Source organism: Pinus tabuliformis, chromosome 6 (assembly GCF_031772625.1).
Source record: "Pinus tabuliformis cultivar Carrire ecotype Pingquan chromosome 6, CPIR1, whole genome shotgun sequence".
Lineage (NCBI taxonomy): Eukaryota > Viridiplantae > Streptophyta > Pinopsida > Pinales > Pinaceae > Pinus > Pinus tabuliformis.
In genome coordinates this window covers 1,004,434,119-1,004,447,091 of record NC_142292.1, presented here as the reverse complement: position 1 = coordinate 1,004,447,091, position 12,973 = coordinate 1,004,434,119, and the positions used below count along the sequence as shown (strand labels likewise).

At 35.5% G+C, this 12,973-nt stretch overlaps 1 protein-coding gene across 4 annotated transcripts in view; it reads right to left on the bottom strand.

Annotated features, from left to right (window-relative positions):
- LOC149262397 (bZIP transcription factor 1-B-like) overlaps nucleotides 1–10,148 on the bottom strand; it is an 88,461-nt gene extending 78,313 nt beyond the window's left edge. Inside the window, exon 1 of one of the 4 annotated variants that reach the window (XM_089424318.1) lies at nucleotides 10,007–10,148. The gene's annotated coding sequence lies outside the window, so the exon portion shown is untranslated. The remainder of the gene's footprint in view (nucleotides 1–10,006) is intronic. The other 3 variants (XM_089424333.1, XM_089424342.1, XM_089424327.1) reach the window with 3 other exon arrangements.
- Nucleotides 10,149–12,973: the final 2,825 nt, after the last annotated feature.

The following is a 12,973-nucleotide window of genomic DNA, read 5'->3' as shown; positions in this document are numbered from 1 at the left end:
CAATATTGAGGAAGCCTTTTGGCCTTATTGCTGAATTGCTTTAATTAAAATCTCTTCTTCAGGGTTTCATAAGTGCGCAAGGTTTTAAAGGGTGTAAATGCCGAGATATCCAACGAAAAGGTTAAGGAGAATCAGTTCACCTTGACCAGCGTGAAAATGTTGGACGCCTCCATCACTAAAATTGCCCAGCACATAATACCATAAAATTCGAAGAGCACGGCTTCACTTGCAATAAAAGGGTGGCTTCATACATTAGTGTAAAAGGCCGGCCGCTCCTTGTGATGAGACATGCCGCCATCCGATGTTAAAGGATCCATGATTCACAACCAAAGGCGGCTAGATCCAGTCCATGCCATGTTTCAAAAGATAGCATCAATATGAGGCGGCTTGATTAAAAACAAATGGACCTTGATTTTTACCATTCCGGACAGAGAAAGAAATTGAGACGAAATTCCCCAATGGGAAAACGAATCTTCCAAGAAAATTGATAGAGCAAATAGCTCCCAATAGAAATTAAATCGGCCTTGCTTTTTGCAAACGGCCACAATCAATTCGTTAATTCTGGTTTGCAAGACCAATTATGCAACCAAGAAGAATTCTTGAATCATCATATTATCACAGGGGAACTATTGATTTCCCTGAGCGTACGGATCTATGAAATCTATAATGTGAGGCAGCTCGAAAAATTAAATCAGATGCTCAACGAAAATTCATTTCCAGACTGGGTCATCGCGTCATTGCATATAGACTTGGCATAAATCCGTCAATCAAAACAGAATATAGGCCATTATTTGCCCATGGGTTTGGATCCAAATTCTTGGCATCGAACCCAATGACGATTTTAAAAAACAATTCTTCGGCCCTGCTTTAATTTAAAAATGATAGCTTCAAATTTTCATAATGAAAGCTTGCCTTTTGCGGTAATAGGCTTGATTCGGTGTCAAAACACCATCATGCATTTATCTGCGGAAAGAGTTCAGAGGGAGGAAAACAAAAAACAGCGCGTCTGGCTTCACTGTGAGGAATACAAAGTTACAAAACATTAGGAAGGGGTCCGCATTAGAGAGAATCAGCTGCGTTACCGTATTCCAAGACGGATAGTTTAAAGATATCTGGCTCATCAGTAAATCAAAATCCGCGATAGATGGACTGCACATACCGTCCTCTATATCTAACTTTAAACTTGAGGGCATGCGAAAGGGTGCTTACGGATTTGATTAACATTCATAGGAAATATTCAGTTATTGATTTGCTCTGATACCACATGTAATAAATTTCCATTAACAGCTCAAGATCATCAATACCAAATATTTCACATTCAGAACTTAATATGTTGTTTAAGATGACATACCTTGACTAACAGCGGAAGATGTAATGGCTGCCATCTTCTGTCTTCTGTCTTCTGTCTTCTTCTCAAAATTCGGTTTCTCTCCTCTTGCCCTCACTTCCTTATGTGTTTCTTGATGGAGAAGAATACAACTCTTGTGGGGAGAGAGAGGACCCAATTCTTTATATATATCATTTAACTCTTAATCTGGTACGTCCATCATATACCAATTCAACGCTTTAATGCTTTAATGCATGCTTTAATGCTTTAATGCTTTTAACGCTTTAATGCTTCAATTATAGAATGATTTATTCATGACTTAATTAATCGGGTCACATTTAGATTTAGAAACTGCAGATTTCTAACATTCTCCCACTTGACCCGACTATTCATAATATTAAGCGTTGAACATCATACTATGATAAATTGCTGAGAGTTATGGCGGTTGTGCACTATTAATTCAATGCATTCCCTTCCATATACTACAATACCAGCAATCCATCAATTCATATTCATAATTTATATTAAACAGCATAATGGTCCACATAATGTCTTATATCATAATGATTAAACATAATATCTTTATAAGACTCTTTCTTGTTTAAAATTACATAAAGTACGTACTACTACATTAAAACAAGAGGCACATAATTGTATATCAGAAACACATAAAAGAGCTCAGAATGTCACACATCAATTATCATTAATACAACCAAGACCCATTCTTAAATTGTCTTGGTTGTAACCCTTTCGTCAAAGGGTCTGCAATCATAAGTTCTGTCCTGATGTGCATGATTGACACTCTTTGTTTCTGAACCTCATCTTTCACAACAAGATACTTCAGATCTATGTGTTTGGCACCTTTAGAGTACTTGTCGTTCTTTGAGAAAAATACTGCTGCAGAGGTTCATCCATAATCTTCCGGAGGTGATTTTCAGTGTGGTTTCCAGCATTTGTATTCAGAGTTTTTCCAGTCGTGCGTATTCCTGGAGGATGCAGTGGGGAAATCGAGTTGAGGTCCTTACATTCTTCAGAGGAGCTATTGTCAAGAGAAATTCCGGGAAAGAAGCTTTGGTGATTTGCTGCTCATTTGTGTGAGTTTTTGGGCTGAAGGTGATAGGTTTCCTCTATGAGGATTTCACAGTTCCTGGGGCCAGCACAAAAGGAAGGGACTGGGCACATGTGGGTGGTGGAGACTCAGCCAAAGGAGTTGTTCCTTGCCGGGAGAAATAAGGGAAGTATTAGTGGAGATGATTGCTACCTTTCTGGAGTGTTTGAGGATTTCGCTGGTGTATTGACATTCAGTGTGCTTCAGCAGTTCTGAAGGGCGTAGGGCTTTTTGGGGGTCAATTTTAAAAGGTCAAAACCAAGCAAAACCATTTCTGGGTTTTTGTGGGTCTTGCTTGAGGACCCTAGAAATAATTTTGCAGAATTTTTTGAGCACCAGAGGTGGAGTTTTCAGCCATATCATTGCAGCAAACAGTGCAAAATTGTTGGGGACTATGCAGTGCAGTAGTTGGACAGCTAATTGTAGCTCTGAATTGTCATTGCTTCACCTGGCCTTTCCTTTGCTTGCCTTTGACGCAAGCCCAGGTGCATTCCTTCCATATTTTGTATTCTTGCACCAGTTTATAATCAAATGTCTCTGTTGCTTTCATATTTCTGATTGTTATAGGTGTATTCTAATTGCTTGAAATTTTTGTGGTGAAAAATTGTTATTTGCTTGCATATCACTATTTTTCCTATTTTGGGGCATTACATCGCGAGTCCAATTTAGATCGGCCTGCAAATGATCAGATTCAAATCTGGGTGACTCAAACTTGCATTGACCGAGTTTGACTCATCGTCAATGCGAGTTGACTCACGACTCGGAGATTAATCGCGACTTTGGCAATTTTCATAGCTCGACTTAGTGACCATGATTTTTATGTTAAACAGGTTGTTGCGTGTTGGTGTATTTCGTTGCGCGGTTTTTTTCTTGCGCTGACTTAGATTAAAGAACATACGCCACGCGTTTAGTTTGCAGTTTGCGCCATTTCACATAGATATACTGCCTAGGGTTTGCGCCATTTCACATAGATACGCCGCCTGGAGTCTGCACCATTCCACATAGATACGCCTGCCTTGAGTCTATGCCATTTCACATAGATACGCCGCCTGAAGTCTGCCACATTTCACATAGATATGTCTGCCTGGAGTCTACGTCATTTCACATAGATACACCCCCTGGAGTCTGTCGCCTAGAGTCTTCACCATAGAGTCTAGACCTCATAGGTATTTTTTTTGGCCAAATTCTTCTTATTCAAGCAATCTACAACTCTTTCTAGCAGTCATTCTGGCTCTAAATTTCTCTCATGCCATCCCTGTCAGCAAGCACAAATCATCCTAACAGAGTCCAATTTTGATGATGAAAATGTGTCAATTTTGGTGAAACGAGTAGGCCTTTGTAGAAAGCAAGCATAGACTTTAAATGGATTCGTGATAACGAAGAAGCAGTTGCTTTGAATGCTCTGAACAGGAAGTCAGCTGCCAATGTGAAATTGGTAGTTGAGCTCTATGAGCGGTTATGCAATTTGCAAATTGTAAGACGAATCTCTTTTTTTATGTAATTGTTTTGTTCTGTTGTTTTTCGAGGAACGATTTGGGAGCAAGCAACAAAAAGAGACTATAATTTCAAAACTATAAAATTTGGTTCCTAAGGTTTGAAGCCTATTATCATAACTGGTAATTTTGTCCTTTGGTATGGGGGTGAGTATAATGACGTAACTCCATGACTGTCATCTTGAATGAATATTGCCAAAACAATTTGGACAACCTTATTTTGCCAATGTGTTTTGATTTTTATTTTTATTTTTGCTTATAGTGGTCTTGGTGATTTGGGGCACTCTTTGAATCACCTTGCCCAAAAAGATTAGACAAAATCAATGTGTTTTGGGAGCATACAAAATCACCTAAGACTAGTAGACCAAGCCCATTTCTTTAATTGTCTTAAAGACAAGAAATATAATAGTATTTAGTAAAAAGTATAAAACTGAAACCCTTTCCAATTCCAAATATTTGTTTTGACTTCTCCTATCTGTTCTCTTGCATTCTTTTATGTTAGGATGATTTAACCTATATCTGCATTTTTAATTTAAATTTAGTTTTTTTGTCTTTTACAGGAGCCACAAATTAAACAAAAGCCACAACTCCAAATCTTCACAGAAGCCACAAATTAAACACAAGTCCAAAATAGCAACAATGTCGAGGGAGAGGGACTTTGCTTGGGCTTATTGCGACAAGATTCCCGAAGACCCCAAACTCCTCTGTAAATTTTGCAAAGAGAAATGTAGTGGAGGAATTTATAGATTCAAGTACCACCTTGCACAGATACCCCGCCATGATATAGGTCTTTGTAAAAATGTTAACCAAAATGTCAAACACCAAGCAATCTTGGCCCTTGAAATGTTGAATGAGCAAAAAACCAAGAAAGCAAAGCAAAGTGTAGAAGTAGGAACTCTTGGAGTTGGCCATTCTTCTTCCAATACCCCCTTGTCATCTCCCTCTATTGAATCCTCAATGTCGGGCCCAAGTTTCCCACACATGCCTCAAAGTCCAAGTCAAACTCAAGGCCAAATGAATCCTCCTGCATTCAACACTGGAGGTGGAAACATAAACACTTTTTTTGCTCCCTGCACAAAACATGGTTCCCAACCTACCTTAGGTGGCACTAGTTGGAAAATAAATGTCCATAGTCAGGCAATGAAGGCCATTGCTAACTTTTGGTACTATTCTGACATACCTTTCCACTGTGCCAGAAGTCCTCATTGGCAAGCTATGATTAATGCAATTGCTATTGTAGGTCTAGGGTTCAAAGCCCCTTCAACAGAGAACCTTAAGACAAATTTTTTGTTAGAGACTGTTGAAGATGTCATGCTTGTGCTCTCTGAGTTTCGTTCATCATGGGTAGAAACAGGGTGCACCATCATGAGTGATGGATGGACAAATCGAAGAAATAGAACTTTAATAAATTTCCTTTTATCTTGTCCAGCGGACACAATGTTTCTCAAATCAGTGGATGCCTCAGACAAGGTTAAGATTGCGCAACTTATTTGTGAAATGATGGAGGAAGTTGTTCAAGAAGTGGGAGAAGAACATTTTGTACAAATTGTCATCGACAATGTAGCTAATTATATGGTTGTTGGTATACTTTTTGAGATTAGGCACCCCACTATTTTATGGACATCTTGTACTGCCTATTGCATAGATTTAACGCTTGAGGACATTGGTAAACTTCCTTGGATACATGAGGTTGTGGAGAAGGCAAAATCCATAACCAAATACTTGTAGAATCACACTATTGTCCTAAACACCATGAGAAAATAACTAAAGGTAAAGAAATTGTTCGACCTACAGTAACCAGATTTGCAACAAATTACATATCTTTGCAATTTGTGGTTGAGCAAAAGATAAATCTAAAGAGGATGTTCTTGGGACCTAAGTAGACGGCATATAAACATTCCAAGGCCCTTGAAGGCATTGAAATTGTTGCACTTGTGTTTAATGACGGTTTCTGGAAAGATGTCAAAGCGATTATTGTTGTGACGGAGTCCCTTGTCAGAGTTCTCAGGTACTTCAAGTCTTTTAACTTTTTCATTTTTAAAATTTCATTTCAAGCTTCATTTTATTTTCAAAGTTTCATATTTCATTGAATTTGAAAGCTTGAACTTTCAGGATGGTTGATGGTGACAAACCCACTATGGGTTACATTTATGAGGTGATGGATCTCGCAAAGGAGGCCATCAAAAGAAGATATGGGGATGAGGAGGCCAAGTATATGCCTCTTTGGGACATTATTGATGCACATTGGGATAGGCAATTGCATTCCCCCTTACATGTTGTTGGGTACTTAAGGTATTCCATGTCCTTTTCAAAAACATCCTCAATTTGAAACTGAGTTTAACATCAGACAGTTCACATTAAGAGTTATGGAAAAAGACGAATCTTGTTGCATCTGTCAGAGGCCACTTCAGGAAGCCAAGATTCACTACTAAAAAGATATATCAACTGTGGGCAGATTTATCATTTTGGGCACGAGTTCTGTATGGAAATTGTTGGCTGAACGTACACATATGTATCCTCCTTGTTGTGCTTGTAAGGCAAAACCGAGAGCCTCTCCTGGACATTCGTTGAAAGGAGCACAATACAAGATTAAGCTAGCCCACACTAGAGGTTAACCAGACTATAGTTGCACTTGTTCATTTCCAAGCCAACCCAAGTCTTCTTTTGCACAGAATGGTCACCTGTAGCTTAACAATGATTGCTGCCACAACTGATTATTCCTAAACAAAGCTTGAAAGATTCCAACAAGGTCGCTCTATTCATATGTTTGATGGCAAAGCATCTGACTTCATCTACAATGAGTTCAACTCCTGAATGCATTACACCCTTGCCATTCCATTAGTCATATGGAGCAAGTCAATGCCATGAGAAGTTGAAAAGGTACGAGAAAATGTTTATTTTATAATATTCAACTACTTGAATGCCACAATATGCCCCGAGGAGAAAGTAGGGCTGTAACGATTTTGCACAAGATTTTTTATCCTCACCATGATGCTGGACCGAGGTCTATGTAACCAGATTTGATACTGACCTATCTCTTGTTTTGAGTCTCATCGTTTGGGAATGCACAATATACTTTTCCTTGTATATGAATGCAACCAACCATTGTTGTGTGTTGATTTGGAGAATAATTGTAGAGTTAAAATCTTACTTTTGGTTCATTCCTCAAGGAAGAATATCACTTGATTGTTGTAGTTTTCTGGGAGAACAAAGTTTGAGAATACCTTGCAGTGACATTGGTTCATAGTTGTGAACAAATTTTAAAGTGTAAGTTTGACATTGGAGAAAATGACTCAAATTACTGAAGTATTAGAATTCTTGAAAACTTTGATGCATTCTACTGATCATGATACAGTGAAAATCAGCAAGAACACTCTCTGTGATATTAAAACCTATCTGCAGTATACACAAGAAAAGGTAGAATTTTTGGAGCTTGAATCTCAGCTTCAGCAAGAAGAATTAAAACAAAGGAGTCATCATTCTGAACCTGTTTCTGTTTAGAACATTGAAATAGACTCCCATAAGCAGCAAGTTGATTCAGATCCAATGCTCATTTCAGAAGCAGATTTGCATGCAGGTGTAGAAATTCAATTTGCACTTCCCAAGTCGGTCATCAGACCTTGGGAAGAGCTTGTCCATAACAAGCACAGAACAGGTCTTGGATATGAGAAGGACGTGTCATTTCACATTCCAGATTACTCAAAGCCCATCCAATTTCAGAGTGCTGGATTCGTTCATGACAGTCCACCTTCAGATGTACTAGATTCTGCTCCTCTTCCACAGCAAAAATTGTGAAATGCCAACACTGTGACCGAGTTGGCCATCTGAAAGATCATTGTTTTGATTTTCATCCATGTAAGCACTGTCCTAAAACCAGTCATTCTTCAAACAGATGCTTCAGAAACAAACCTCCTGCAAGAACAAAGATTCATCTTGGATGGATCGCTTCTTGGCAATGGGCATCAACAACGAAGAAGATATTCCAGTCATATGTCAGAACTTGTTCTAGAGTATTGAATAGTCTTGCAGTTGAGATTTCTTCATCTTCTCACCTTGTATCTGACACGGGGGAAAATGATGGTCATCTACAAGCTTCAAAGCCACATCAAGCGAGCCTGAGCCACAACCTGCCATACCAGATTCAGAGTTGTAGCCAGAGACAAAGATGCCCCTGAGCATGCCTTCAGTCGGTGATACCTCTTCAAAGAATTGGGGACACTTCCTCTAGCAGAAGACTTCAGCTTCTTGCCAGTTTCGGAAGAGTTCCAGGAATTACATTAAGCATTCCAAAGTTGGTGGTAATCCTTAAACCATGATAGGTTGAGACCTCCCTTTTCAGGTTGAGGTTCTCCCTTTTATGCAGGGTGAGACCTCCCTTTCATGGTTGAAGGTTTCCCTCTTCAAAACATGAGAAGCACTTCCTCTAGCAGAAGACGTGAGCTTCATGCCAGACTTGGAAGAGTTCTGGGAACTGCACTAAGTGTTCCAGTGTTGGTGGTCATCCTTAAACCACCGCCCTTTATACCAACATTTCAGAGAGCACATTCAGCCTAGCACTGCCATGCATTTTTGCATATTTTGTATTACAGCTTTCTTCTTGGACTCATACATGACCCTTTGGATTAAGGGGGGGAATGTTGGACACCTAATCCTCTAAGAGTTGGTGTGGAAGTTGAACAGCGAAAAAGAGTCCAAAAGACCACTTAGAATATGAATCCAAAGGTCATACCATGTACTATAAATGTATATCATTTGTTAATAGTAAATGTACTCTCCTGTTTATCTTTCCTATTTTGTCTCTGCCATGTGTGTGTTTAAGAGGTAACATTGGTATTAATACAACAATTTAAAGAAAATGTAAATGTTTCTTATAAACTTCAAGTACTAGACTAATACAAACTCGCCACCAACAAGTCCAACTTGCCAAGAGTAAGTCCTACCCATGATTACCAATGGGTCAACAAGATACTCATGGCCATGTGAGAAAAACTCGACCCACCATATATAACCGAAAAAAGGGAGTTATTTTAGCTCATTTTCTAATTTTCTTTTCTACTTAGCTTGAACTTTGCTATAATTTTATATTTTTGTACTAGCAAAGTTATTTAGTACGCTAAGTCCCAAGTGGAACTCTTACAATTTTGCCTTGCCTAGTTTTTGGCAAGCTAATTGTCGTAGCTATGCATGGGCACTTGGAATTTCATGTCCATCCACATATACAACTTTGGAAGTATCACCCTTCTCACCTAGAAAGATTGTGAAAGTCGTAATGATAGATGTATTAAAGCAACATTACATTAGCAAGTTAAAAATGATATTCAACATCCACAATTCAGTCACCAAATGACCCAAAAAAATAAATAAAAAATAAAACCCCTTGTTTTAGCACATACCAAAGTTGATATATCGAAGGTACACCTAACTAACGATTCTACATTAACCCAAAAGCCAAGATATTAAAAAGTGAGCTTCCAACTAACATGGAAATATTTAAGTGCGGTTAAGTATGTTGGGAAAATAAGCACGGCGTTCTTGCTGTTAAAGAGATTCGAACACGAAACCTCTTAGACATTGACAAACAAATGAGAAACCGTACAACTTCAAAACTTTGACTCAACAACCCTATTGACCAAAATATTAAAAGGAGGCAAACAGAACCCCAGGAGCGGTGAAGTCTATGCGGAAGGAGAGGCAGAAATACAACAGGATCAAAGCTTTCTAGGGGCTGACTGAGCGCTGGGGGGAGAAAAAGAGGGCATGCAAGCGATTCGAACACAGCACGACAAGAACGGGTCGCGGCTTCTAACTCCAACGGCCCGCTGAATAAAATTCGTGTGCGCCACAGGGCACAGGATCGAACTCCTAGGAGGTCCGAAAACACGGATAAAAAGGCCTCTAAATTACGCAATCCCCCAGACGGTTCGGCATTATTTGAACTCTGCCGAAAATTCGCACAAAATCTCTCAGACAAGATAACTGCTGCCCCGCCAAGAGGGCCGGACACATAATTATTAATGGAAAGAACAACACTTAAACAGAATGAGTGAGTAGAAGTAGCAGTAATAATAATAATAATACCTGATAGAATGGCGGGCGAGAAAGATCCACCTGTTGAGATGTCTGTCTGTCGGGCTGCTTGTTGCTCTGTTTCCTCCTCCTCGTCCTCCTCCCCTCTCAGCACACCAAGCAAGCAATTGCGAATGAAGGGGAAGACAAACAAGCACAACACCTCAGAAAAGGTAAAGGCACACGTGGAATGCCTTCCCACTAGTGATGATGATCTGTGCATCAACCCCACCATCCCACAACCCCCTCCACACATACATACGTATTGGTATATCTATGTATAAAGGATCATACATACTAAATACATGTATACGTATACGTATGTATGTATAACCATGAAGCTACTGTGAGTATTTAGTGGGGCCTCTTTGCGATTTGTTTGGCATTTAGGTCAACTCTATGGGTTGAGAGTCATGCGAGGACTAGGAATAAGGTGGGGCTTGGCGCTGTCCATTCATATGAAAAAATAAAAGGCATAGGCTTTGCTTTCAGTGAATCTGGGATCTTTGTTTTATTTTTGTTTTATTTTTTTAATCTTTTAATATGTTTATATATATATATTTTTTTTTTGTGTGTGGGGCTTCACAGAAAGGATTAATAAAGTTGAATGTGGGTAAAAGTTGCGGAAATTTTATGTAGGTAAATAAATGATTTTAAAAAGTTTATGATAATGGACTTTTGATTGTAGAGAATGGATTGTTTTTTGATGTTGAAATTTTGAATTGTGATATTAATATTAATATGAAAAATACCTTTTGATATATAATTTAACCGATGATGTCTGTTTGAGAGAATATTTATACTCGTCATTTATTTAATTAATTAACTTTGATAATTTGTTTCATTTATTTAATTCAATGAACTTTGATTTATGTGAATAATTTGTTTTATCCTTGTAATTTATTTAATTCAATGAACTTTGATTTATGCGAATGAAATTGCTTTAATGGTGGAACTTTGATTTATGTGAATGAAATTGTTTTAATGGTGGAACTTTGACTTATATTATTGTATATAATTATTTTTATGAGTGGTTTAATTCCTGGATCAATATCATATTCGAGATTTATTTGATTAAAGAGTAAAAAACACTATTTTATATTTTTAAAAGTTTCAATAATGATGATAATTAATATTCACGAAAATCAATATAGTTTTAGTTTTTATTAATTTTTTGTTTTTATTAATTATCTTCAAATAATTATAATTAATTATATAAATATATTTTTTATAAATTGTTTTAGATAATTACATTAAAAATTAGTATGTATACACTAATATTATATATTTTTATATTAATATAATAAATTTATCCTATTTCATTTTAATATTTTAAAATTAAAAATATATATTCTCACCATTTCGTAACATCAAACCTTTTACCCAAAAAGAAACAACTCCCGGAAATTATCTCGGTGACCGCCGGTGGAAATCTAGAAATATCTGGGTGACCAATGCTGGAAATCTAAACGCTCAAAATGTTTGTAGGTCATTTTTGACAGGTATTTAAAGTAAGATTTTAAATTTATTTTTATTTTTATAATTAAAAAATCAGTTAAATGTGTATCCATGAATAATTTGTATTTATTAAATATAAAGTTTTTAATATATTAATATTTAAATATAAATATAAATATTAAAATGTAAATTATAAATAGAAATATATATATCTTCATTTTAGGAAAGTATATATAGCTGCAAGGTGAAAATGTATAATAATATGGTTATCTGAATATAAATTTTAAAGTAAAAGTGTGCATTTATAAATTTATATGTATATTTTGGTCCAAAAAATAACAAAAACCATATATTATACATGTAATTAAATAAAAACTTTCCACTTTTTTCATATTTAAATTCTAATAAAATTATATCATATCCAAATTATAATAAAGTTATATATAACATTGGATTCTAGTCAAGTTTATTATATTTTCAACCTTTCTTTTTCAAATTATTTTTCAAGATTATTCTAAAATATGTTATTTTTTAATTATTTTCCAAAATTATTCTAAAATAAATTATCTTTTTTAAAATTATTCTAAATTTTCATAATGATGGTTTTTGAATAATAATAGAACTTGGTCATAAGCACTTAATTAATGTAGAGTTGTTACATAATTCGAAAATAGTTTGAAAATGACCAAAAAAATTACAATAAATAAGAAATTTGTGATTTTAATTTTATTTTTTCCAATTAAATAAAAAATATTTTATTAGGATTAATTTCATAGTTTATATATGATATTTTAAATTATTTTATTATAATTACATATTTTTATGTTAAAATTTTGTTTCACAATAATATTATTTCATGATAATGGTTTTTTCATCATAATTTTTTATAAAATAATTTAATTTTATTCATTATAATTTTTAATCAAATTTATTTAAATTTATAAATAATTATATTTTGAAAATCAATTAAAAAAATTCTATAAATATATAAAATAAGTTGCAAAGAAAAATCAATAAAACTAAATCAAATCTATTTACTATAAAATTTGTTTTAACTTTCAAAATATTAAATTTGAAAATTCAACCAAAAATTTACATCAATATTTGGGTTAGATTTTTTTGTTCATCAAAGTAAAAGTCACCTGGGTATTTAGTATGTCTCTTCTCCCACTCCTATGAGGTGTGAGGTTTGATCCTGAGTCACCTTGTTAATGAGGCTCATTCTTGTTAATGAGGCTCATCCTCGCTAATGAAGCTCACCCTCTAGTAAGAGGTGACATCAATATTTAGGTTAGTTAAGAAGGAAAAATATAAAGTTTATATAAATATAAAGACAAATTGTAAACAAAATGAAAAAAAATATATGTAAAATATGTAGAGAAGTTGTAAACTACAAGTTTATTGTAATAATTAAAATTATGGTTTATTAGAGATCAATTTTAATTTATTGAAACTTCAAAAAATAGACATAAAATTAGTTAATTTGTTTCAACATATTATATTTATGATTAAAAAATATTT